The following is a 27714-nucleotide window of genomic DNA, read 5'->3' as shown; positions in this document are numbered from 1 at the left end:
GTTACAATATTGCTTCTGTTTTATATTTTGGTTTTTTGGCCGCGAGGCATGTGGGATCTTAGCTCCCCGACCAGGGATCAAACCCACACCCCCTGCATTGGAAGGCGAAGTCTCAACAACTGGACCACCAGGGAAGTCCCTAAGTATTCTATTTATCACCTATTGATTCCTTCTTCTGTTTCTTTGGCAGCCACTGTAATACGTGAGTTTTCAACTCAACAACGTACTCCTCACTTTTTCTTGTTCCTTCTTCCACCCCGTTCATCACACATTGCTGGCCTCCTTCTCTCATGGGAGATGACCTGCTCACCTGTTTTCCTTGGGAAGATTTGTTTGAAATCACCTTATTTATTTCCTCCTCAAAGTCTTCTGCCTTCTCACTCTTCTATTCGGCATCTCTCCTCTTCCCTCTGCCTGGATTGGAGGTCACCTCCATTGCTAATCCCAAATCCTTTCCCACTGACATCACTTCCTCTAGGTAGGTGTATGCTCACTTATCCCCTTTTACTCACAATATCTCTTCCCTCTTGAAATTTTAGTTCTCTTTGAGAAAGAGATACCAGCTTAAACTCATAGCAGCTGAACTAACAATGACTGCTAAAAGTTTTCAAAAAGGATATATTTTATACTTATCCTTTCTATTTCATGATTTATGACTTTTAAGCTCTTTCCATTCTTTTAACACCACATGTTGAATGGTTGAAGGACAGAGGGATATTTAGTTTGGAGAAAGGGCTCAAGTTTGCCATGTAACTTGTGTTCACATACAGGGCTCTCAGATGAGGGACAGATTACTTTTCTTATAAGCCTAAAATGGAGAATTTGAATCAACAAGTAAAAGCTACAGTGAGGTAAAATTTTAATACAAATCAGGGTGAATTTTATTATCACTGGAATTATCCAGAGATGAAATGGGTCGCTGTGGGTAACAGCAAGTTTCCTGCTGCTGGAGGTATTCAAACTCAAGTTAGGTTGTTGTAGAATCAATTCAAGCATCAAATGAGCTTTTACACCAGGGTGCTTCTAAATCCTGAGATATTGTGATTGTCACACAGTCATTTCCAAGTTTTCACTCATTTGACTTGTTTGCAGCCTAAGCCATCAGTGTGTTCATGTTATGTTTATCTTTTTGTTTTGCATATATATGAAAATAATAATGGTCATTGTGAAAAATTTAAAATAATACAAAGTGTAAAATGTCTGAGCCCTCCTCGTTCTTCCCCATTCCTTTCCACTCACCAAGTTTGGTAAGGATTGTTAGGTACATATGTAAATATCTTTCCATCTAGCTGTATATGCATCTTTAATAAAATAGGCTTATACTATATTGAATGCTTTGCAACTTACTTTTTGTTCGTTGTGGAAAATGGTGGGCTGCCATCCAGGTCAGTATATAGTTCTCTCTCTCTGTTTTGATGGCTGCATAGAATTCAATAGTATAAATCAGGGGTCACAAACTTTTTCTTTTAAAGATTAGGGAGTAAATATTTTTATGTTGTCATCCCTTACAGTCTCTGTCCTAACTACTCAGCCCTGTCGTGTAGCACAGGGGTCCCCAACCCCCAGAACGCAGACCAGTGCTGGTCCGCGGCCCGTTAGGAACTGGGCCATGCAGCAGGCGGTGAGCAGCGGGCGAGCGAGCGAAGCTTCATCTGCCGCTCCCCATCCTCACATTACCTCCTGAACCATCCCCCTGCCCCGCCGTCCGTGGAAAAATTGTCTTCCACGAAACCAGTCCCTGGTGCCAGAAAGGTTGGGGACCACAGGTGTAGCATGAAAGTAGCCACGGATAATACATAAGTGAATGCATATACCTGTGTTCCAATAAAACCTAACTTATTTACATTAAAATTTGAATATTATATAATTTTTAAATGTCATGAAATATCATCCTTCTGATACTTTCAACCATTTAAGAATATAAAAGCCATTCTTCTTAGCTTGGGGCTGCATAAAAACAGGTATAGGCAAGATTTGGCACATGGGCTGTAGTTTGCCAAACCCTGGTTTAAACTGTTAGGGAGGGTTATTTATTCTTCACATATGGTGTGCCCTTCCACTCTTATGCTAATGAGTGAGCTTCATTAGCATAAGAACTTGCCTTCTCCATCCCCTCACTAACTCTGCCCCAGGGGAGATGGAATGACAGGAAATGATTGGTGAGGTTACAGGAGAGAGTGGGCATGCCCTTTTCTCTTTTCTTTCTCTTTGAGAACCAGCTGCCTGCAGGGCTCGTATACTTTCTATGAGATCGTCTCCCTAGACCAGCATTGCATCATGGGCAGTCTGTCTAATTCTGAGCCTTATTATGAAACAGTCCACGTGCCTTTCTTATTCAGATAGAAACCACTTTATCCAATATCAGCTTCATAAATAATAAAGATAATATTTGGTCTCTAATCTGTTTTTACACATTTGCCTTATTTTTCAATTGAATTAGGCATAGAATAGACACGCTACTTATTGAATCATCTAATAACGTCAACTTGGATTTACCATAATTTATTTAGCCATTCCACACCTTTTCATTCTTAATATTGGGTTGGCCAAAAAGTGGCTTCCATTTTTAAGTAAAAATAAAGGACCCATTTTTCATTTTCACCAAGAACTTTATTGAACAATGTATTCACCCTTTTAAAAATTTTTTAATTTAATTTTATTTTTTTATACAGCAAGTTCTTATTAGTCACCAATTTTATACACATCAGTGTATACATGTCAATCCCAATCACTCAATTCAGCACACCACCATCCCCACACCCCTGCGCTTTCCCCCCTTGGTCCATACGTTTGTTCTCTACATCTGTGTCTCGACTTCTGCCCTGCAAAGTGATTCATCTGTACCATTTTTCTAGGTTCCACATACATGTGTTAATATACGATATTTGTTTCTCCCTTTCTGACATACTTCACTCTGTATGACAGTCTCTAGACCCATCCATGTCCCAACAAATGACTCAATTTCGTTCCTTTTTATGGCTGAGTAATATTCCATTGGATATATGTACCAAAACTTCTTTATCCATTCGTCTTTTGATGGGCATTCAGGTTGCTTCCATGACCTGGCTATTGTAAATAGTGGTGCAATGAACATTGGGGTGCATGTGTCTTTTTGAATTATGGTTTTCTCTGGGTATATGCCCAGTAGTGGGATTGGGGATTGCTGGATCATATGGTAATTCTATTTTTAGGTTTTTAAGGAACCTCCATACCGTCCTCCATAGTGGCTGTATCAATTTACATTCCCAGCAACAGTGCAAGAGGGTTCCCTTTTCTCCACACCCTCTCCAGCATTTGTTGTTTGTAGGTTTTCTGATGATGCCCATTCTAGCTGGTGTGAGGTGATACCTCATTGTGGTTTTGATTTGCATTTTTCTAATAATTAGTGATGTTGAGCAGCTTTTCATGTGCTTTTTGGCCCTCTGTATGTCTTCTTTGGAGAAATGTCTATTTAGGTCTTCTGCCCATTTTTGGACTGGTTGTTTTCTTAATATTGAGCTGCATGACCCGTTTATATATTTTGGAGATTAATCTTTTGTCCATTGATTCATTTGCAAATATTTTCTCCCATTCTGAGAGTTGTCTTTTCGTCTTGTTTATGGTTTCCTTTGCTGTGCAAAAGCTTTGAAGTCCCATTTGTTTATTTTGTTTTTCCATTACTCTAGGAGATGGAACAAAAAAGATCTTGCTGTGATTTATGTCAAAGAGTGTTCTTCCTATGTTTTCCTCTAAGAGTTTAATAGTGTCTGGTCTTACATTTGGGTCTCTAATCCATATTGAGTTTATTTTTGTGTATGGTGTTAGGCAGCGTTCTAATTTCATTCTTTTACATGGAGCTGTCCAGTTTTCCCAGCACCACTTATTGAAGAGACTGTCTTTTCTCCATTGTATATCCTTGCCTCCTTTGTCATAGATTAGTTGACCACAGGTACGTGGGATTATCTCTAGGCTTTCAATCTTGTTCCATTGATCTATGTTTCTGTTTTTGTACCAGTACTGTATTGTCTTCATTACTGTAGCTTTGTAGTATAGTCTGAAGTCAGGGAGTCTGATTCCTCCAGCTCCGTTTTTTTTCCCTCAAGACTGCTTTGGCTATTGGGGGTCTTTTGTGTCTCCATACAAATTTTAAGATTTTTTTGTTCTAGTTCCATAAAAAATGCCATTGGTAATTTGATAGGGATTGCATTGAATCTGTACATTGCTTTGGGTAGTATAGTCATTTTCACAGTATTGATTCTTCAATCCAAGAACATGGTATATCTCTCCATCTGTTGGTATCATCTTTAATTTCTTTCATCAGTGTCTTATAGTTTTCTGCATACAGGTCTTTTGTCTCCCTAGGTAGGTTTATTCCTGAGTACTTTATTCTTTTTGTTGCAGTGGTAAATGGGAGTGTTTCCCTAATTTCTCTTTCAGATTTTTCATCATTAGTGTATAGGAATGCAAGAGATTTCTGTGCATTAATTTTGTATCCTACAACTTTACCAGATTCATTGATTAGCTCTAGTAGTTTTCTGGTGGCATCTTTAGGATTCTCTATGTATAGTATCATGTCATCTGCAAACAGTGACAGTTTTACTTCTTCTTTTCCAATTTGTATTCCTTTTATTTCTCTTTCTTCTCTGATTGCCATGGCTAGGACTTCCAAAACTATGTTGAATAATAGAGGTGAGAGTGGACAGCCTTGTCTTGTTCCTGATCTTAGAGAAAATGCTTTCGGTTTTTCACCATTGAGAATGATGTTTGCTGTGGGTTTGTCATATATGGCCTTTATTATGTTGGGGTAGGTTCCCTCTATGCCCACTTTCTGGAGAGTTTCTATCATAAATGGGTGTTGAATTTTGTCAAAAGCTTTTTCTGCATCTATTTAGATGATCATATGGTTTTTATTCTTCAATTTGTTAATATGGTATATCACACTGATTGATTTGCTTATACTGAAGAATCCTTGCATCCCTGGGATAAATCCCACTTGATCATGGTGTATGATCCTTTTAATGTGTTGTTGGATTCTGTTTGCAAGTATTCTGTTGAGGATTTTTGCATCTATATTCATCAGTGATATTGGTCTGTAATTTTCTTTTTCTGTAGCATCTTCGTCTGTTTTTGGTATCAGGGTGATGGTGGCCTCATAGAATGAGTCTGGGAGTGTTCCTGCCTCTGCAGTTTTTTGGAAGAGTTTGAGAAGGGTGGGTGTTAGCTCTTCTCTAAATGTTTGGTAGAATTCACCTGTGAAGCCATCTGTTCCTGAACTTTTGTTTGTTGGAAGATTTTTAATCACAGTTTCAATTTCATTACTTGTGATTGGTCTGTTCATATTTTGTTTCTCCCTGGTTCAGTGTTGGAACGTTATACCTTTCTAGGAATTTGTCCATTTCCTCCAGGTTGTCCATTTTGTTGGCATAGAGTTGCTTGTAGTAGTCTCTTAGGATGCTTTGTATTTCTGCGGTGTCTGTTGTAACTTCTCCTTTTTCATTTCTAATTTTATTAATTTGAGCCCTCTCTCTCTTTTTCTTGATGTGTCTGGCTAATGGTTTATCAATTTTGTTTATCGTCTCAAAGAACCAGCTTTTAGTTTTATTGATCTTTGTTATTGTTTTCTTTGTTTCTATTTCATTTATCTCTGCTCTGATCTTTATGATTTCTTTCCTTCTGCTAACTTTGGGTTTTGTTTGTTCTTTCTCTAGTTCCTTCAGGTGTAAGGTTAGATTCCTTATTTGAGATTTTTCTTGTTTCTTGCGGTAGGCTTGTAGAGCTATAAACTTCCCTCTTAGAACTGCTTTTGCTGCATCCCATAGGTTTTGGATCGTCGTGTTTTTATTGTCATTTGTCTCTAGGTATTTTTTGATTTCCTCTTTGATTTCTTCAGTGATCTCTTGGTTATTTAGTAATGTATTGTTTAGCCTCCATGTGTTTGTGTTTTTTACGTTTTTTCCCTGTAATTCATTTCTAATCTCATAGCATTGTGGTCAGAAAAGATGCTTGATATGATTTCAGTTTTCTTAAATTTCCTGAGGCTTGATTTGTGACCCAAGATGTGATCTATCCTGGAGAATGTTCCATGCGCACTTGAGAAGAAAGTGTAATCTGCTGTTTTTGGATGGAATGTCCTATAAATATCAATTAAATCTATCTGGTCTATTGTGTCATTTAAAGCTTCTGTTTCCTTATTTATTTTCATTTAGGAAGATCTGTCCAGTGGCGTAAGTGAGGTGTTAAAGTCCCCCACTATTATTGTGTTACTGTCGATTTCCTCTTTTATAGCTATTAGCAGTTGCCTTATGTATTGGGGTGCTCCTATGTTGGGTGCATATATATTTATAATTGTTATATCTTCTTCTTGGATTGGTCCTGTGATCATTATGTAGTGTTCTTCCTTGACTCTTGTAGCATTCTTTATTTTAAAGTCTATTGTATCTGATATGAGTATTGCTACTCCAGCTTTCTTTTGATTTTCATTTCCATGGAATATCTTTTTCCATCCCCTCACTTTCAGTCTGTATGTGTCCCTAGGTCTGAAGTGGGTCTCTTGTAGACAGCATATATATGGGTCTTGTTTTTGTATCCATTCAGCAAGCCAATGTCTTTTGGTTGGAGCATTTAATCCATTCACCTTTAAGGTAATTATCGATATGTATGTTCCTATGACCATTTTCTTAATTGTTTTGGGTTTGTTTTTTTAGGTCTTTTTTTTCTCTTGAGTTCTCCACTTAGAGAAGTTCCTTTAGCATTTGTTGTAGAGCTGGTTTGGTGGTGCTGACTTCTCTTAGCTTTTGCTTGTCTGTAAAGCATTTGATTTCTCCATCAAATCTGAATGAGATCCTTGCTGGGCAGCGTAATCTTGGTTGTAGTTTCTTTCTTTTCATCATTTTAAGTATATCATGCCGTTGCCTTGTGGCTTGTAGAGTTTCTGCTGAGAAATCCGCTGTTAACCTTATGGGAGTTCCCTTGTATGTTATTTGTCATTTTTCCCTTGCTGCTTTCAATAATTTTTCTTTGTCTTTAATTTTTGCCATTTTGTTTACTGTGTGTCTTGGTGTGTTTCTCCTTGGGTTTATCCTGTATGGGACTCTCTGCGCTTCCTGGTTTGGGTGGCTATTTCCTTTCCCATGTAGGGAAGTTTTCAACTATAATCTCTTCACATATTTTCTCTGGTCCTTTCTCTCTCTCTTCTCGTTCTGGGATCCCTATAATGTGAATGTTGTTGCGTTTAATGTAGTCCCAGAGGTCTCAGGCTGTCTTCATTTCTTTTCATTCTTTTTTCTTTATTCTGTTCCGCAGCAGTGAATTCCACCATTTTGTTTTCCAGGTCACTTATCCGTTCTTCTTCCTCAGTTATTCTGCTATTGATTCCTTCTAGTGTATTTTTCATTTTAGTTATTGTATTGTTCATCCTTGTTTGTTTGTTCTTTAATTCTTCTAGGTCTTTGTTAAACATTTCTTACATCTTTTCGATCTTTGCCTCTATTCTTTTTCAGAGGTCCTGGATCATCTTCACTATCATTATTCTGAATTCTCTTTCTGGAAGGTTGCCTATCTCCACTTCATTTAGTTGTTTTTCTGGGGTTTTATCTTGTTCCTTCATCTGGTGCATAGCCCTGTGCCTGTTCATCTTGTCTGTCTTTCTGTGAATGTGGTTTTTGTTCCACAGGCTGCAGGATTGTAGTTCTTCTTGCTTCTGCTGTCTGCCCTCTGGTGAATGAGGCTATCTAAGAGGCTTGTGTAATTTCCTGATGGGAGGGACTGGTGCTGAGTAGAGCTGACTGTTGCTCTGGTAGGCAGATCTTAGTAAAACTTTAATCCGCTTGTCTGCTGATGGGTGGGGCTGGGTTCTCTCCCTGTTGGTTGTTTGGCCTAAGGCAACCCAACACTGGAGCCTACCCAGCTCTTTGGTGGGGCTAATGGTGGATGCTGGGAGGGCTCATGCCAAGGAGAACTTCCCAGAACTTCTGCTGCCAGTGTTCTTGTTCCCTCGGTGAGCCACAGCCACCCCCCGCCCCCGCCTCTGCAGGAGACCCTCCAACACTAGCAGGTAGGCCTGGTTCAGTCTCCCCTGCGGTCACTGCTCTGTGTCCTGGGTCCTAGTGTGCACACTACTTTGTGTGTGCCCTCCAAGAGTGGCGTCTGTGTTTCCCCTGGTCCTGTCGAAGGCCTGCAATGAAATCCCACTAGGCTTCAAATTCTGATTCTCTAGGAATTCCTCCTCTCACTGCTGACCCCCAGGTTGGGAAGCCTGATGTGGGGCTCAGAACCTTCACTCCAGTGGGTGGACTTCTATGGTATAAGTGTTCTCCAGTCTGTAAGTAACCCACCCAGCAGTTATGGGATTTGATTTTACTGTGATTGTGCCCCTCTTACCATCTCATTGTGGCTTCTCCTTTGTCTTTGGATGTGGGGTATCTTTTTTGGTGAGTTCCAGTGTCTTCCTGTCGATGACTGTCCAGCCGCTAGTTGTGATTCTGGTGTTCTCACAAGAGGGAGTGAGAGCACGTCCTTCTACTCCACCATCTTGTTTCCTTTCCTATTCACCCTTTTCTTCCACTACCTTTTGCCATTTTTCAGGCAACTTCATTATTCAGTCTTCCCAAAACTTTTTATCTTTTTGACAAAGAACTATTCCAGGTGCCTTTTACAGTCTTGCAGGGAATTGAAATTTTTTCCATTAAGAGAATTTTGTTAAGACCCAAATAAATGGAAATCTGAAGGTGAATATGGAGGATGAATCAGAACTTTCTAACCAAGCTGTAACAGTTTTTGCGTGGTCATCAAAGAAGCATGTGGTCTTGTGTTATCGTGATGGAAGATTATGCGTTTTTTGTTGGCTAATTCTGGGTGCTTTTTTTCGAGTGCCACTTTTAGTTGATCTGATTGGGAGCAGTACTTGTTGCAATTAATCGTTTGGTTTTCTGGAAGGAGCTCATAGTAGAGGACTCCCTTCCAATCCTACCATATACACAACATCACCTTCTTTGGATGAAGACCCACCTTTGGTGTGGTTGGTGGTGGTTCATTTCGCTTGCCCCACCATCTCTTCCATTCCACATTATTGTACAGTATCCACTTTTCATCACCTGTCACAATTTGTTTTAAAATCGGAACATTTTTATTATGTTTAAGTAGAGAATTGCATGTGGAAATATGGTCAAGAAGGTTTTTTTCACTTAACTTATGTGGAACCCAAACATCAAAGCAATTAACATAACCAAGCTGGTGCAAATTATTTTCAGTGCTTGATTTGGATATTTTGAGTATGCCAGCTATCTCCCATATGGTATAACATTGATTGTTCTCAGTTAATGTCTAGATTTGGTTGCTATCAACTTCAGCTGGTCTACCCAACCATGAAGCATCATGTATCGAGAAATCTCCAGCATGAAACTTTGGAAATGACTTTTGACATATTCGATCAGTTACAGTACCTTTTCCGTACGCTGCACAAATCTTTTTTTTTGCATTTCTGTTGTGTTTTTACCTTTCTTGAAAGAATAAAGCAGAATATGCTGCAAATGTTGCTTTTTTTCCTTCCTTCTTCAATATTAAAATAGCTACACAAAAATTCATCGATTTTGATAAGTCTTTTTTTAAACGCACGCTGATATGACAGCTGTCGCATGAAGTCTAACAAAATTGTTTTGAATGAAGTTAAAGACAACTAAGTGCTACTAGAGCCATCCTGTGGAAAAAACTGAATGAACCTTTAGCCAACCCAATACTTCCTAATCCTTTGGTTAACCATTCATGATCAAGTCTGTGGACTGATTCTGTATTCCTTCTTTTTTCTCATGCCATCTAAAAGACCTATGTCTTATGCGTCTCTCTTTGAAAACTCTGATAGTTATCTCTAGAGATGACCTATGCAGTCTGGGTACCCTGAACTTCTTCCTCTTCTAGATTTCTTTTTTTTAAAAATTAATTAATTTGGCCATGTCTGGTCTTAGTTGTGGCACGTGGGCTTCTCTCTAGTTGTGACGCACTGGCTCTAGAGTGCATGGGCTTAGTTGCATGTAGAATCTTAGTTCCCTGACCAGGGATCGAACCCATGTCCGCTGCATTGGAAGGCGGATTCTTAACCACTGAACTACCAGGGAAGTCCCTCTTCTAGATTTCTTGCCCGCTTTTACCAGCTTAATATTCCTACAGAATGGCTTTGAGGTGTCAGATATGTCATACATATCAATCTTTAATGAATCTCCATCAATAACCAGATAAAGAATAATTCCATAGGTGATATTCAAAGCCTTCTACATTTGAACCTTACTTATTATTCTAGCTTATCTTTCATTATTCTTAAAAAGTATTATTATATGTAAAATGTTTATAATAGTGCTTGGCATATAATAAGCACTCAACACATCAGCTGCATTGTTCCATTGCACGCACTCCAATCACTTTCCAATCGGAGTGACAACTTATTATTTATACATATACATATTTATATATACAAATTGCTTTCACCTGTATTTCCCCATGTATTCAAGTAATTTTTCAAGCCATCATCTTTACCAATTGAAATCTTATCCAACCTCCAAAGCCTGCCTGATGAACTTCCTTCTCTGTGCATTATAATCTTAGACTTTCAGAAATCTTAATTCACCAGAAGAGCTCAATAATGGTAAGTTCTTGCAGAGCACTGTATGAAGGCCTTGGGACCCCCAAGATCACAATTATGTGGTAGAAATTGACATGTGAGCAAAAAGTTACTACACAGTGTGTGATGGTAAATTTTATGTGTCAGTTTGGGCTAAGGGATGCCCAGATAGCTGGTAAAACATTATTTCAGGTTGTGACTGTAAGGATATCTCTAGAAGAGATTAGCATTTGAATCAGTGTATGGAGTAAAGAAGATCACCCTCACCAATGCAGGTGGACGTCCATCATCTAATCCAGTGAGGCCCTGAATAGAACAAAAAGGCAGTAGAAGGGTAAATTCACTCTCTCTGCTTCAGCTGAGACATCCATCTTCTCCTGCACTCAGACATTGGTGCTTCTGGTTCTTGGGCTTTTGAACTCAGACCAAGAATTCAACCATCAGCTTTCCCAATTCTCTGGCCATCAGACTCGGACCAAATGATACCACCAGATTTCCCAGTTCTCCAGGTTGCAGACAGCAAATCATGGGACTTCTTGGGTTCCATAACTGCACCAGCCAGTTCCTATAAGGTCACCTCTTATAGGTCTCTCAGTGTATTTCATTGCTTCTTTTTTTCTGGAGAACCGTGACTATACAGGGAAGCAGAGGGTTAGGTGTGAAATGATATATGTGATTTCAAGGTAAAATTTTTTAAATAGAAAGGAGTGATTCACAAATTGCATTCACAAGTATTTATTGAATGCTTACTACATGACATGTCCTGTACCAAGACCTGCATTGTGAGTAAAAGTAGACCTGGTACTGTTCTCACAGGAAGTTGCCACCTGTAGAAGGATACAGACATTAATCAATTAATCTCACATATAAGAAAAAAACTAAAATTCAGGCAGATGCAATGAAGGAAGGTACGTGGTTCTATGAGAGGGTCAGATAGAAGGATCTGACTAGGGTGGTGGGTGGACATGAAGGGAAATGGATGGATCAGAGATACCGTTTAGAGGGATAGGCAGCAAGAGAGTAGATATGGCTTCCCAATCCTTTCCATCTCCTAATCAGAGTTTTGAAGGAGGAATCGGGGTTCAGCAAGTAGGTGTGTGGAAAGAAGGGATTTCAGATTAAGGAAGTACAGTATTCTTGAGTCAGGAAGTGTAAGTTATTTAGTACAGCCAAGGTACTGGGAAGTGGTAAAAACTGAGGCAGGAGAGGTAAGTAAGAATGACCAGATAATGAAGGATCTTGTGTGTTATTCTAAGGAGATCGGACTCATCATGAGGGTTGTAGGGAAACATTGAAGAACTTTACGCAGTGGAGCTACATGACCATTGTGTGGAAAATGGTTATAGGAGGGATAGTGGGGAGAAATGAAACAAGTCTGGAAAAAGAGAGACCACTTAGATGATTACTACAAAATCCCAGGAGGGAGATGTTGAAGACCTGCTTGGAATCTTGGGCATTGAAATCTCAGTGTGTTACCCTCATTAAGCATTGTTAAAATGAGAGAATGTTTCTGGGCTCATACTCTTTCTAGGTCTGGCTCTTGGGATCTGGGTTTTTAGATGGGTTCCATCCAGGCACGAGTTTCTATGATTATTTAAGTTTAGATTTTTCAGAAGCAAATCTCAGAAAATATTTAAATGCAAGCTGATTATTTGGAAGGTGATCCTAGGAAATGTTGTTAGGCAAGTAAAACAATGAAGGAAATACACCCAATAAAGAACATATTAGAGATGAGATGACTGCTGTGGGCAAATGGGATTCAACCCCTCTAGGGTTTCTGGGAGACGGTATAGACCAGGCACCTCAGAATTATTCCATCTTAGGGTAAGGCAGCTTGTGTGTTTATTCAGAATTCTGTTATTACTTGAGGGATGGCACATCGGGACTGTCCCATTGCGAGAAGAGTGGTCTCCTACCTGCGGAGATAGCCATCAGGCAGTGGAAGTCAATGGTATTTCTGTAGGCTTCCTTCTAGATCTGTGGTCTCGAGTGAATGAAGTCTTTGAAGTGTCCTGAGAAATTCCAGGTGCATTATAGGGATCTTCTGGGTATCACAAGAGATTTTCTGTTTAAATGTCTGGCAGTCTACCCTGTGGCTCTACTGCAGTACTCCAAACAAGGCATAACTATGGCTCATTGTAGCTTCTACAGCGTACAATCGGCCGGCAGGCCAATTTTTGTGCACCATGAAACTTTGTAAAAAGAAGTTCCATTTGAATTGGTCCTAGGAATTGTCATCACTGGTTTCAAAGAAGGTGCGTTTATTTAATATTCTATATCTTTGTATTGTTTCCAGTTCATCCTCTGGCCTGAGATGGATTTGACTCAATTCATTTATTTTTATATTTTGCTTTGTAAAGAAGGAGGTGGTAAGGAGAGAAGAATTCCAATGTCATTTTTATTGACAAGAAACTTAGTGACCATTGAACTCTACAGACCTCTGTAAAGGATGATTCTGCATGTGTATAGCTTTATCTTTTCACTGTCATTTTGATATTTCCAAGAAGAGATGGATGAAATGAGATGACTATGGCTAATTTGCATTTAAAAGGACTTTCTTAGAGTGGCAGCTCAGCCCAAGAAGATTGCAAGTTCAACATAAAAGGTCAGAAATATTTGTCCACCAACCAAGATAGTGTAGCTAAGGAGTGCTGGGATTGTTCCCGCTGCCCTGGGAAGTCTTGATTTAGGAATGCATTCTTCTTCTTCTTCTTTTTTAAAGAAAAGTTGTGACCAACTTTTTGTGTCCTGGCAGGAGAAAAGAATAAGACTTGACCTCCTTTTGTTGCAACAGTTGTCTGCAACTGCCTTGTTCCATTGTCTCAACGTGTATCATCTGTCAATCGTCAACTCTCCTTCCAGGACAGAGCTGCATTCTCGTTGTGTTATCACTTTGCTATGTGGTGTCCTTTCTCATCTGGTTTTGGAATTTAAAGGAAAAAAAAATGACCATGAAAAATGTGTAAGTTGGATGCTATTCATTCACTTACTTATAAATAAATGGAAGCTGACAGGCACCTCTTCAGAAAATGTTTACTATATGGACAAGTGTTGATGACATGGTCTGAAAGACACAGTCTGGTGCCATCGGGACCAGCTGCTCCTTCAGTAGTTATCATTGTGCAGCCTCGCTTTCGTTTTGGTTTGGCACATGCATTTTCAGCCTGCCTTACATTGTGTCTCCAGGATACTCTATCTCTGGCACTGTCTGCCAGAGACAATAGATGGGCCTTTATACCAGGCTTGAGAGCTTGGTCTTTGTCTGCTCTTGATCTCTGGTATTACTGCTGCTTGCATAATGGACCTTGCCTGATGCCAATGGATGCATCTGCTCTTGGCCCAGTAACTTCGCTTCATGGAAATGGCACTTGATTTTCTGTTCTTCATGCTGCCGTGCTGACATTTGCTAAACTGGACAAACGTTTTTGTTTCCAGTGGAGAAGAATCACTGCTCATTACTTAGCTAGGGGAGCAGTGGATAGATCTCAGACTGGCTTAATTCATAGATCCTGAATGATTCCTCTGCAACTACTCCAAGGGTTACCATTTGGGAGGCTGTTGGGGAATTGGTAGTTGGGTTCCTTGGGAATCTGCTGCTCCCTGTATGAACTTTAGATTGCACAGTCCTGTTACTTACAACAGAGTAGTTAAATCCTTGTCTATCCATCAATAAATCAATTGATTAACCAACAAGTATATATTTAATAGCTGCTTGAATGCAGGGCACTGTGTTGTTGGGCTCTGAGAATACAGAGGGGAATTGGTTACAATCCTTGCTTTAGAGTTGGATTAAGAAAAATTGTAATGTACACAAATTATACACAGACACATACACATAAGGTACTGTTAAATGTATTCAGAGGAGGAATTTTAGAAAGTGAGAGATCACCGTGAGCTGAAATGCCTTGGGAAGACATCCTTGGGAGAAATGAATTTTAAACCTAATATGAAAGACTAACTGATATGGTGAGGTTGAGGGTTGAGTGAACCCAGATGGATAAAAATACACCGTCATAAACAGAGCTATTCTTGGATGTACAGTGGTTGTTTTAGAGATGAAAACACCCTATGCCTTTGAACATCATATTTTTAATCCACAGGTTGTGCCATGTCATTTGTGTTTATTTGCTATATCCTCCAGAGACCTTAATAAACTGAGGGGAAAGGAGAGAGGACTGACATTTATTAACCACCTTTGTTTGCCAAGCACTGTGCTATCTGCTTTACATACGTTATCTTACTGAATTCTTCTGCAGTCCTGTGAGCCATGCATTACTGCTCCTATTTATAGATGATGAAACTGAGGCAGAGAGAGGCTAAATTACTTGCCCAGGTCTCATGGTTATGAAGTGACAGCCCTCTGCATAATTTACACACAGCCAGTAACTTATGTGATTTTTAAGGTAGTCGAGAGAGTAGGGAAATTCAGCATCAATGCTGTTTCTAAAGAAATATTTGAAATGCTGCTTGTTAGATTAATACATTGTCAGCAATTACAAAAATGGATTAAAATGAAAATAAAATAACAGAGACTTCCCTGGTGGTGCAGTGGCTAAGAATCTGCCTGCCAATGTGGGGGACATGGGTTCAAGATCTGGTCCGGGAAGATCCCACATGCTGTGGAGCAACTAAGCCCGTGCACCGCTACTACTGAGCTTGCGCTCTAGAGCCTGTGAGCCACGACTACTGAGCCCGCGTGCCACAACTACTGAGCCTGCGTGCCACAACTACTGAAGCCCATGCACCTAGAGGCCGTGCTCTGCAACAGAGAGAAGCCACCTCAATAAGAAGCCCATGCACCACAACGAAGAGTAGCCCCCACTTGCAACTAGAAAAGCCCGCGTGCAGCAATGAAGACCCAACGCAGCCAAAAATAAATAAATTTATATATATATAAAAAATAGCAAAAAGAAATAAACTAAAACAGTTGATGAGAATCCTTTTGGGACACAAATGTCATACAGTATGTCACATGGCACAGGTAGAACAAGATGTGTGTATGTGTGTGGTGTTGGGGGCTATATTCCTTTGAATTTGGTGCACTCTGCACATTTTAGGTACTCACAAACAGGGTCAATATCTGATATATTAGAATTTTGTTACAAAATGATGAACAGTTCCACTCGGACTCTCAAGGTGACAGATGTTCTATAGCTAAAATATTGCTTTGGGAAAATCAAAATAGACCCACTGCACCTAAAATAATCAGCCAAAAATATGAGGGAAAAAAATAGAAAATGGAGACCTGTGGCAAGGCTCAATTGTATTTGAGCAGTTGTTCTCAAAATCTTCTCTGTGGGTCATACTCTGGCCTGGACCATCTGTCTACCATGGGCTTCCTCCTGGGCCTTTCACACTCTTGGCTTCCCAGCCCCTGCTATCTTACGTGAATGGAGGAACAGAGGCTCTTGCATGCCAGGCCCCAGGGCAGTGGCTCAAGGGGCAGCAGACTAGGGAATGTAATGATGTTACTTGAGCAAGCAGTTGCTTGCAGACTGTAACTTTGCCCTGTGTCCTTTAGCTATTCTTGGTGAATTTCCAGAGGGATAGTCTCTTACAGTAAAGCCCCACTCCCTCCATGACCCCCGGCTGGAAACATCATCTGGCCTCTGAGTGCTCTGCTCTTGCATTGGGCTCGTATAGGGACCAAAGTGAGTAACCTGGGGCCTACAACCCCAGCTAGGGAGAAGATGACTTCATCTCATCTGGGCCATTCTCTCAAGAATTTGTCCCTTTGGATTTTGCTGAAAAGCAGCTCAATGTAAATGCCTCTCTCACCAGGACCACCTGCCTCTATAATCTATTGCAGGCTGTATTTTGCTGCAAGAAATGGTGAGACTTTTCTTTGAAAACTTTTTCATTGTGACCTATGACACACAGAAAAGTGCACCACACAAATTTATACCAATGAATTATAAAGTGATTGCTCATGTAACCGCTACTTGGGCAAGGACTAGAACATTGCTAGCACCTCAGAAGCTTGCTGAGTGTTCCTTTCCAACACACCCATGTCTTTTTTCTCAAGATAACCCTTTTTCTGACCTGGTTGGTAATCATTTCCGTGTGTGTGTGTGTGTGTGTGTATTTTGATCGTTTTATCAATATAAACTGTAGTCTGGAGACTTGCCGACTTTTTAAGCCTTTGACCTTCTTCAGCTTAACAAGGAGAGACTCCATAATCAAGTCTGGGATGCTGCATGGAGGGAGACTTTGGCCTCAGACAAGGCTGGGGGCAAACTCCTGCTTTGCCATTTCCTAGCTGTATGGCTTCAGCAGGTCACAAATATCCTCTAAAGTTGAGTTTCTTTATTTATGCAATTGAGATGACAAACTGTACAAACATGGCTGTTGTACCAGAAGCGAGGTAACACAGGAAGCTACCTAACATGTTGTCAGAGACTTGGTTGCCCTCAGGAGCCCTTCTTTCTCGAGAAGAATGATGAGAGGTGCCTTCTGATGACACATATGAAGTCTTCCTTTGCTGCTCCTGACCCCAGTAAAGCTTCTACCTTCCATCTCCTGCCCCAGACAAGGCTCTCTGAGCTGTGCATTGTGGTCATTCACCAGTCATTCATTCATTCAGTGCACTGGGGTGGGTGTGTAGAGGTATACAGTACCTGACAAATAATAGTCATGGAATAATGTTGGCTGAGTGAATGAATAAGTGAATGAGTCACTTACCCTGTCCCCTTTTCTGAGACTTTATCATCTAGTAGAAGCAGTAAGACGTGTACAAAAATAATGAGGAAAGCATATATGAAGAGGCTGTATGAAGTATCGGTTAAGAGTGCCAGCCCAGGGCTTCCCTGGTGGCACAGTGGTTGAGAGTCTGACTGCTAATGCAGGGGACACGGGTTCAAGCCCTGGTCTGGGAAGATCCCACATGCCATGGAGCAACTGGGCCCGTGAGCCACAACTACTGAGCCTGCGTGTCTGGAGCCTGTGCTCCGCAACGGGAGAGGCCGCAATAGTGAGAGCCCCTTGCACCGCAATGAAGAGTGACCCCCACTTGCCACAACTAGAGGAAGCCCTCGCACAGAAACGAAGACCCAACACAGCAAAAATAAATAAATAAGAGTGCCAGCCCAACTGCTCCACTTACTAACTGGGAACTGGGATAGTTTATTTAACAGTCTCTGCTTAGTTTCTCCATCTGTAAAATGGAGCTAACAACAGTAACTCCATCAGAGACTTGTGAGGCAGAAATGAGAAAAACAGGTAAACTGCTTATAGAAGAGAATGACACATAGTAAGTCTTAATTAAATGTGATTGTTGTTATTGTTATCATTATGAAAAGGTGACAAAATGCTAGAAGAATTCGCAGAAAGGATGTGGTAGGAGACAATACCTGAGGGGAATTTTTAGAAAGTTTTCAGAAGACCTTATTTGTGCTGAGCTTTGAACCTATGTAGGATTTAGATTTACTTCTTTTCCATCTTGGAGCACTCAAAAGTGCTGCTCTCTCATCTGAGTTGTCTTTTCTCCACCTTCCGTGTCTGTAACCCCTGCCTGTCACTCAATGTCATTTGCTCAAAGAAGACTTTCCCCTATCTGCCTGACAAGGTTAAGATACTTGGTCATAAGACATGTAAAGCACTGCAGGCTTGGTTGGTTTTTAGAGCACTGATTGCAATTTGGATTTACAAATTTATTCCTGTAGTTATTTATTTAATTTCTAATTCCCCCACTAGATTGTAAGATTCTTGAGGAAAGTATAAGTGCCTTTGTTTTCCCCATTGCTTCATTCCCAGTGCCTGTAAACACAGTAGTAGACCCCAATAAATACTGCCTGGAGTAGATCCTAATAAATACTTACTGAATGATTTCATTTATATAAATAGAAGTGGGGGAAGTCATCTTTGGAAGAGGGACAAATAAACAGAATGAAGAAATAAAAAAAGAATCATAGATGTGGTTTGTTTAATCTGAAATTCATCTAAGTAATGTACTCTAAGAAAGAGAATGCTCCCTTTCAGATAATACACACGGCCGTTACAATTTCACAGAGGCCCTGCCTCTACTACTGTTTTGTAACCAACAAGAAAGTCTTGGTGGGAATAGGGGAGGTAAAGGTAGGTGGGCAGAGGAAGTAGAGCAGACCAGGGAGTGGCCATCTGAGACCAAGTAAGTTGGTCCCTGTAAATCCTACTTTTGCTGAGGACGACCCAAATAAAGGGCAGTGTGGTGGTTTAAGAATTGAAACGTGAGTGATGTCTTGGGGAGGCAGAGAGCCCAGTGACTGGGGCCCTGGACCTGGGAGTCAGATGCTCTGCTCTAAGCCAGTCTGGCCTTGGTGCTATCCACAAGGACCTGGGGTCGTTGTGAGGATAAATAACACACATAAGTTACTTAGCCCAGTGCCCAGCATTATGGTATCTGCCTAGTAGTTTCTAGCCATGATTACTGTTTCCAGATTTCCCCTATTCTGTGATGCATGTTCCTCTATTTCATTTTAATGCGTCTAAACTCGGAACCAGACTTACAATCTAAGTGTACTTTTATTATAATGGTTCCTTTTTACTTAATAACGCTATCATTATATTGAAGGTAAATTCTAGAATCAATAGTGTCTTAGAATTGATATATAATTTTATTATTATATTTTATTTTTCCTCAGAAAAATGGTTCTTACAGAGTTGCATCTTAATTTGAGAGAAAAAAAGAGAAATGTTAAAGTTGTCACAGAGAAGTGTTATAAATGTTTCGAGGTATATGTAAAAGGAGATGATCTTGGGGAAGCTTTCCAGAAACTAGTAGATTATGGGAATGGGCAGCTTTTGTTTCTCTCCAAAGTCACTTGTGTAATACTTTTTTAAGAAACATGAGCCATTTACTTAACTAGTGAAGGACCCCACAAGATAAAATTCTATTTATAAACACTCCTCTGCAAGAAGTTCAGAGTGCTTCGCAGATAGTTTGTAATAAACTCTTACAAAACGCATGTGCGATGAGGCCTAGGGTGGAGAAAAGTAGGAATGCAGGACTCATTTGTACTTCTCTGTTTTAGAACACATTTAAGTAACTTCCCAAAGGCCAGAAAATCAGGGACAAGGCTGGGAAGAAACTGAGTTTTCTAATGCCAAACTTATTTGTTTGCTGAATACAATTACCATTTCATCAAGTATTTTTGTGCTTTTTCTCCCCTTCATTCTACTTATTTGGATAAATTTTCAATTTTTGATTTAGAAAAATTCAGATTTATTAACTAGCCAGGTGAGCTACAACTGTGATTGGCAATTTGCTTATCTAATGACTTAAGTTAAAACCTAAACTTCAGAAAGTAACATAAATGTCAGCAATTACTATTAAAAACCTATCTCGTAACCCTGAAAGTTGGTTACTGAATGTGTATATCTTTAGATGTAATTTTTAGGCCAGTATTTTCAAAGTGTCTATGCTAACTGATGTTATAAATACAGGATAAATATAGTTAGAAATTAGGATTCCATGTGTGTTGGGTTGTTTAAACAGTGGGGATTTCCTTTGAAATATTTGAAATTAACATTCTACATCATTTTTACTACCAAATTGGCAAAGGCTAAGTCACACAGTGTTGATCAAAGGAAGGCTCAACCATATTCTCTTGTAGAAGCTGTGGGTGTAGAAATAGTTGCAGCCTTTCTGGAAGGTAATTTGGCAATATGCATAAAATTGCAAAGGTGATACGTCTCTGACCCAGTAATACCACTTCTAGGAAACTATCCTAAGTAACTAATTATGAATGTACAATTTTAGCTAAGGATGATCATCACAGCATTGTTTACAATAGCAAAACAATTAGAAATAGCCTATGTGTCAAATATAATATATTGATTAAGAAAGTTATGGTACAATCATGTAATGGAATTCTATATTGCCATTAAAAATGTTACCATTCTATGCTATATTGGTTGATGTAAAAGATACCACCGGAAAGAGCAGGTTACAAAATAGTGCTCGGAATGATCATGAGGATATGTGTCTGTGTGTATGGACACACATACATGCATAGAAAATATCTGTAAGCATATACAACAAAAGTTAACAATCATTATTTCTGGGTAGTGGGTGATTTATATTTCCTTTTTCCTTACGTAGATTTTCTAAATTTTTCTTCTGTGAACAAATATTACAATTAGAAGTTTTAAAAATGTAACTTTTAATTTTTTTAATATTTAAAAAATTTACGATGTTATTTATAAGAATGGTGAGGGCAGATAGGTGTGTGCACCGTCAGTACCAGTATTGGGTTGTTTGTCCCAGTAAGGAAGGGGCCTGCCAATGGGAGACAGCGCCTAAGACCAGAGTTTGAGAATTTTATAACATCTCCTGGGGAGCCCTCAGGGATTTTAATAAACCACAAAGACCAAGTTACATGCCCTACTATGTGACAGGACTGAGGACAGTATCTCTTTTCTCAGTATTTTTCTTTGCATCTATATCCAAAAAAATAAAATACTTCATTTCCAAGAAAACTCTTCAAATCTTTGGAAGGTTCAGGTGATCTTGCAAATCACCTTCTGTTAGTTCTGCTTGTCTTCCTCTCATTAGCCAGAGTGTGTGACTTTACTGAAAGATTCATTTTTGGCTCCTTTTTTTGGAGAAAGTCATTCCCTGTGCCCCATCGATTCGTTCTAATTCCTTCTCTTTTGGCCACAGTGTTATCAAATTCATGACTTTTTTTTTTTTTTGCGGTACGGGGGCCTCTCACTGTTGTGGCCTCTCCCATTGCGGAGCACAGGCTCTGGACGCTCAGGCTCAGCGGCCATGGCTCACGGGCCCAGCCGCTCCGCGGCATGTGGGATCTTCCTGGACCAGGGCACGAACCCGTGTCCCCTGCATCAGCAGGCGGACTCTCAACCACTGCGCCACCAGGGAAGCCCCATGACTTTCTTTAGTGTTCCACAAAGGTGTCCTGGTATTTTTCCTCCCTCCCTCCCTCCTTTTCCTTCCCTTCTTCCCTCCTTCCATCTTTTCCTTTCTCCTCCCCTCCCAATAGAAGCAAGAATATCCCTCCTCATGCAAATCCACCCACTCTGTATCTCTGGAAAGCTCTGACTAAGGGCTTGGACAACCATCTTCCTTCATTGATTCCTCATTTATATTTTTGGTGTTTGAAGACTTGAACACTCTCTTCCCAGGACTTCAACTGAGGATCATGCTATCCCCACACTTCCCACCACAAACTAGTGACAGTTTGGAAAGGTGTATCCATTTTTTGGTTGTCACCAAGACTGTACGATAGTCTTAACATTTAATGAAAACAGTCAGGAATGTTAAAAATCCTGCAACCTATGGGGCAGTTCTGCTCAACAAAGAATTGTTCTGCACTCTTGTTGAGAAACTGCAGAGTGCCCAGGGTCAAAAAGTAAGTGAGCCAAATGCAGTCATCAAGTCCAAAGGGCAAGGGAATGATGGAAAAGAGATGACAAAACCAGAGGGGGCAGCCAGGCAGTCCTGGGGCTGGTGCCAGCCAGGCTGAAGGGATGGCAGTGAGCGTGGCTGCTGTGCCCACAGCTGGTGGTCCTTGGTGTCCACTCTGTAGGGCACAGTGAGTCTGGGCCACTTTCAAAGTTCAGGGCAAAGAAGGAATCGACGTGGATGTCATGGGAACCCAGGAAGAAAGAGACTGTGTGGCATTAGGTTCATTGTTCATTTATTTATTCCAGTAAACAGGTAGCGAGCATGTAATTTTCTGGTTATCCAAACACATCAGATAATTTGTGTGTTCTGAATGCTAAGAAGTCAATGCTAAGAAGTTGGTGCAGTAATGATTTGCCATATTCTAATTTTGGCTGCCCTACATTTGAACCTTATCCTATGTAGGAATTCTTTACCTTTTAAGTCTTGCTGGGCCAGAAGCCATCTCTCATGTGAGAAGCTGAAAATGCTAGATATCTACTTTCCCACTTCCCCTGCAGACAGGCCTGGAGAGCTGTCCTGGATTTTAAACTGGGAAGTTGTTACCAGAGAGCGGAGGGAGAGGGAAGAAGTGTTTTCTCTGATGAATGCTGGGGGCTATTTGGGGCCTCGGTTTCTAGCCACAAAGATCTAGAATTTGGATCTTCAGGCTTTCTGGTGATTCAGGGAACTACTCAACATCCTTTGAATACATTCCTTTCTTGCTTAAATCAGCCACAATTCGTTTCTTTGGTAGGTAGATACCATTATCTACTATGTACCAGTTGCTGGGAAAACAGATAAATCAGACAACGGTGCTGTGTTCCTAGGATGACAAGCAGGTACCGGGTCAGGCTCAGGGAGTGCTGCTATGTGGGCAGAACCAAGAACCACAGAAGCTCAGAATAGGAAGTGATGATAACCTGTATTGGGCTCAGTTTGTAGGGGAGGCTAAGAGCCAAGGAGGCTAGTGTGAGACAGTAAAAATAAATAAAAAGATGATGGGTGAAACTTATGGACATTCTGTTACAAAGCGGTACAGAAATGAGTCACAAGATGTGCCAGATCAGCTTGACTTTCGAAGGCAAATGCTGGAAACAGGGATTGCAGTGGGACAGCGACTAGGGAATGCTGGTTTCCTGGCCTGCCTTCCAGGGAAGCGCTATCTGTCGCCTCAGATTTCTCCCCAGTTTTCTGTGAACATAGAGGATGAAAAGCTGTACATGGCAGTCAAATTTTTGGCCCAGTTTATCTATAAATTTCCAAAGATTGTGCTGTTTCTTCCATTATAAGTTTGAAATCCTGTGATTCACAGTGTCCAATCCAGCCTGCTGTGGTCTGTGCTATCTTGTGTAAATTCAATAGAATTTTATTTAATTCTATTAAATAAAATTTAATAGGTGGGGAGGTTGGGGGTGAGGTGTGAGTTCAGCGCTCTGATTCCCTTTTGTTACCTAACCGTCATTCATTGGGCATCTCTTCCATGCCAGACTCTTTCCCACATATTATCTTCAATCTTCAAAACAATGCTCCGAGCAGGTGTTATGAGGTTAGTTTTACAGGTGAGGACTTGTTCTAAGGACTTGTCCAAGATCACAGAGCTGGTTGGTGACAAAAACTCTGAATACAGGTGAGTCTGGCTCCAATCTTCCCTGCTTTCCATGACACACACCATGTGTCTCCTTCCCAGTTATTCTAAATCAAGGATCATGTGCCCTTCCCTGGGAATAATATGTTCACTGATCCATCTTAAGTTCATAACTCATTCCTGACAGGTGTGCCTGAGATACGTATCAAGCATTCTTAAGGGGTGGATTAATATCAGTTACATAATCTGGAAAGATCAATGGTGAATAAGTCTTTCTGACTTCAAAAAAAAAATTGATGATCAAGACACTGGGTTGTAAGAACTCTTCCAGGCCTGATTTCTCTGAATGCTGATTAGCTTGGTTGGTAGGATAGTGCTGTTGCTGGGGGGTAGGGGTAGGGGTGTTGCTCTGAGGCCGAAGGCACAGCAGTGGGCCTGTTAGCTCAGACTTGCCAGACACTTGCCACTGCACCAGGGGGATATGGGCCACCTAGTGTGAGTAGACTGACTGTTAGTGTTAGTGGTAATAATAACAATTAACATTTTTTGAGCACTGACTACGCGTTTGCACTGTATAACGAATGCATTATCTTTAGGCCTCTGCACAAATCTAGGAGGTTCCACTTTTTAAATGAGGAAACAAACTCATGGAGATTCAGCAACTACATCACACAGGCAGTAGGTGAGCTATCTGGGGTTCAAACCCAGACCTTTCTGCTTCCAAAGGCCACACCTAAGGGATCATGTGATATTAATTGTAGATGATCAGTTCCAGGTATACCTATGAAGAATTACTTTAAAGTCATTACTTGCTTATTCAGCAACTACTTTCTAATGCCTACCTTAGGATGGGCAATAGCCTCCTGAACAAAAGAGACATGGCCCCTGCCTGTCTCATGGTGGAGGGGAAAAAAAATCAAATAAGTACACAAATAAACATATAATGACAAACCATGCTATGTGCTATGATGGAAAGGCACAGAAAGATGGGAGAGGCCATCACAAGGGGATCTAACCTAATCTAGCAGATCAGGGAAGACTTTCTGGGAGCAATAGTGACTGAGTATCAGAAGGATGAGTGTAGTTAACTGCGAGGAAGGGAGGGGAAATGGGAGAAGAAAATTACTGGCAGAATGAAGGACATGTGCAAAGGCCTGAAGCAGAAGGAAAGAACTTTTAGTCTGTGGTCACTAGACACTGCTGGCCTGGGGGATAAATTTAGTTTGTAGATGTTTGTTTTGGCTCACAGACTCTTCTGGAAAATTTTGAGCCTCAAAGAGGAAATGTTGCGTAAATATTCTGACTTCAAGCTCCTTTTGAAAAAGTATAAGATCTGACAAACCCTTGGCCCTCAGGGCTTCATGGCGACAGTGACAATCAATGAATGTATGATCAGTTTAGGTGGGGCGCACACTCTCCATTTCATCAGTCTTCCTACTCATTATTGTCTCCCCGATGCTGAAGCAAGCTTCAGTTACTACCTGTCATCATGTTTACACTGTTGCATTTCTTATACTGGAGAATTATTTCTTTGTATCCCAGTCTTGTTAATAAATGAAAGATAGACCAAGAGAACCATGTGCTTTTCCTCAAACTCAGCATGTACCGTATTTCTTGGTGCCTGTGGGCACTTAAATTCCTCCCACTCTTACTTTTGGAGGAAACAAAAAAGGCTATTAGTGTGTACCACTATTTAATGGCCTAAAATATGTTGACTTTCTTGTCAACTGCAAATCCTTAGTGAGAATAGGACATGCTTTATACATTGTGAACCGCCCACCATGATAGGCATGAACAGCTGAATATACATTTGATTTTTAGTCAAAGGTATAAAAAATGCTGGTTCTACACTTCTAAATGTAGGACAGTACCTGTTTTTAATTCCTACTCAATTTATTAAGCATTTCTACTATATTAAGCACGATAGATCATAAGATAGCCCTTGTCCCAGAAACATATGTTACTTATTCCTTCCTTGGTCAGATAAATTAATCTTGCCATCTCCAAACCACTGTTCCTTACGTATTAGCAAGACAGCACAAATTAATTTTGAACTTTTCCTAAACATTTATAAACATGTCAAGTAATGCAGACATGTCTGGTATGGTATAAGAGTCCCAGGCTGTGGTGCAAGAAACCACTTTACTTTATACAATTAGCATGTTCCCACAAGACAGAGTGTAAATCACACCACACGTTCAGAGCACTAGAGAAACTCACTGGCGGAACTTGTGATGAATCATTTTGTAAAGCAGAGAATTTGAATGTAATATGCAAAATCCCTAATTATATACTTTTTGCAAGAGCAAAGCATTCTATTAAGATTTAATAAAGTACGTATGCATCATATATGTGATATGATGCCTCAAATGTCAGTTTCCTTATATGCAACTAAAATTAGTTGATTTTTGTGTTTGCCTTGACTTGCTTTCTTTTCTTCTTTCCACGTGTTTTCAGTGTGACTAAGCCCTGTTACAAATCAAGTCTTCAACTCAAACTCAACCAGCAGAGGGTACTGTTTGAGCATTTAAGTGGACTTCCCATCTTTGTCTTACCCATCCAAAGAAACAATATCTGAATAATAGCCAGGGACGATATTCAATAGGCAAGGTTCTGGCAAGATAATAGACATCAATGATCATGTTTCAGCATCATTTTACAGGAAACTCCCTTTGTTCCCTGCTGCTCACAAAGGACATTCCATGCAAAATGCACCTGTAGGTAGTGATAAATGTCTATGAAAGGTAGATGAAGAAGGGTGGTGGTTGTAGAGTAGAATCTGCTTCTAAGTTTACCAAGTACTTATATTCCTTTTAGGTTTAGGGTTCTGAATCAAGATATCAGCCCCACATGTTCTCAGCTTGCTGGTGAATGTTAATGAATAATTCCTGCAGTAGTAAATGTCATAATAAAATAATCAGGCATTCCGTGCACATTGTAAATCAATGAGCACAGATGTCTCCAAATGGAGGGGATATTTGAAGATACTTTACATCTTGCTGGGTTTGGAACACTTGACGGTTGGTTAGTGCCTGTTTATCAAAATAAAGTGAGCATCTCCCCGTTCTGAAGTCAAATGCAGCATTAAATATAATTAAATATATTGTAGAAGAAGACTTTGTCCCTTAATGTTTACATAAATTTGATCAATATGTGCATAATAGTGGATCACATATTTCTTAGTAAAATTTATACATTTGTATTTTTACATTAATAATTAAAAACTTTTATCAAAAGAAAAATCACACATGGTAACAACAAAAAAGATAAAAGTACTTGCACTAAAAAGCAGTAGTTCTCTGTCTACTCCTTCTTATCTTCAGTCTCTTCTCAGATATAAATTTTAACTTTTATAGTATTTTTTCCTTTGGTTCTTTACCTCTATATCTCTAAGCAATATTGTTATACTGCTAAATCTTGGGTTATTAGTTTTAGGTATTATATGTTTTCTTCCCATGCAGATAGATGAGAATGTAACATGATTAAGTCACTCAATACCTCCTTTAGTCATATCTCTACTTTAGATCTTTATTGGTTACCTATGCAATTTTAGATAAAATACTTATTCCTTTTGCAACTTTAAGTGAAACACTTATTCTTTTAACAAGAGACAATTTAGTTTGTGTCCCCATCTTTTCAGTTCTCCTCTCCCATTTCTCCCTCCCAATCTGTACCTCTTGTAATCTGTATTTCTACAGTGTCAAGGTTATTAACATTTGACTTCTCTCTCATCATCATTCTACCATCTTTGTCTATCAGTTGATTCTAAAATTGTAAACCAATAGTAGTGTTTATATTGAGGCTCAATCTTGTTTATTGCAGTATCACATAGTGTATTATACTTCTTGTACAACTTTAAATTTTTCTGGAGTTTCTAATTGCCTTTTTTTTTTCTTATACTACTTGCCTTTTTTGTGTTCTAATTTTTGTTTTTTTGACCATTCAGAGATTTTGTTAAATTTTTCCAGAAACTGCTTTCCTTTGAAGCTCTTCATCTTGCTATTCTTACCTGTACTTGTTATATAGGCCTGCTAATAGTGATGATCATCTTGGTGTTACTTTTGTTTCCTCATTTCTGGAACTCGAGTCCTTTGCTTTCATTGTTTACTTCTTTTTGCTGCAGTACATACTCATCAAAATTCCTAAGAAAGGATATGT

General features: G+C 39.9%; 1 long non-coding RNA gene across 1 annotated transcript in view; it reads left to right on the top strand.

The window, feature by feature from the left end:
• The first annotated feature begins 7835 nt into the window (after nucleotides 1-7835).
• LOC117201165 (uncharacterized) overlaps nucleotides 7836-27714 on the top strand; it is a 384049-nt gene continuing 364170 nt past the window's right edge. The window contains exon 1 of the long non-coding RNA XR_007470317.1: nucleotides 7836-8032. This is a non-coding gene — a long non-coding RNA (uncharacterized LOC117201165). The remainder of the gene's footprint in view (nucleotides 8033-27714) is intronic.

This window comes from Orcinus orca, chromosome 11, assembly GCF_937001465.1.
Source record: "Orcinus orca chromosome 11, mOrcOrc1.1, whole genome shotgun sequence".
NCBI lineage: Eukaryota > Metazoa > Chordata > Mammalia > Artiodactyla > Delphinidae > Orcinus > Orcinus orca.
Note: the sequence above shows the minus strand (reverse complement) of the source record. Positions and strands in the feature narration are given on the sequence as shown.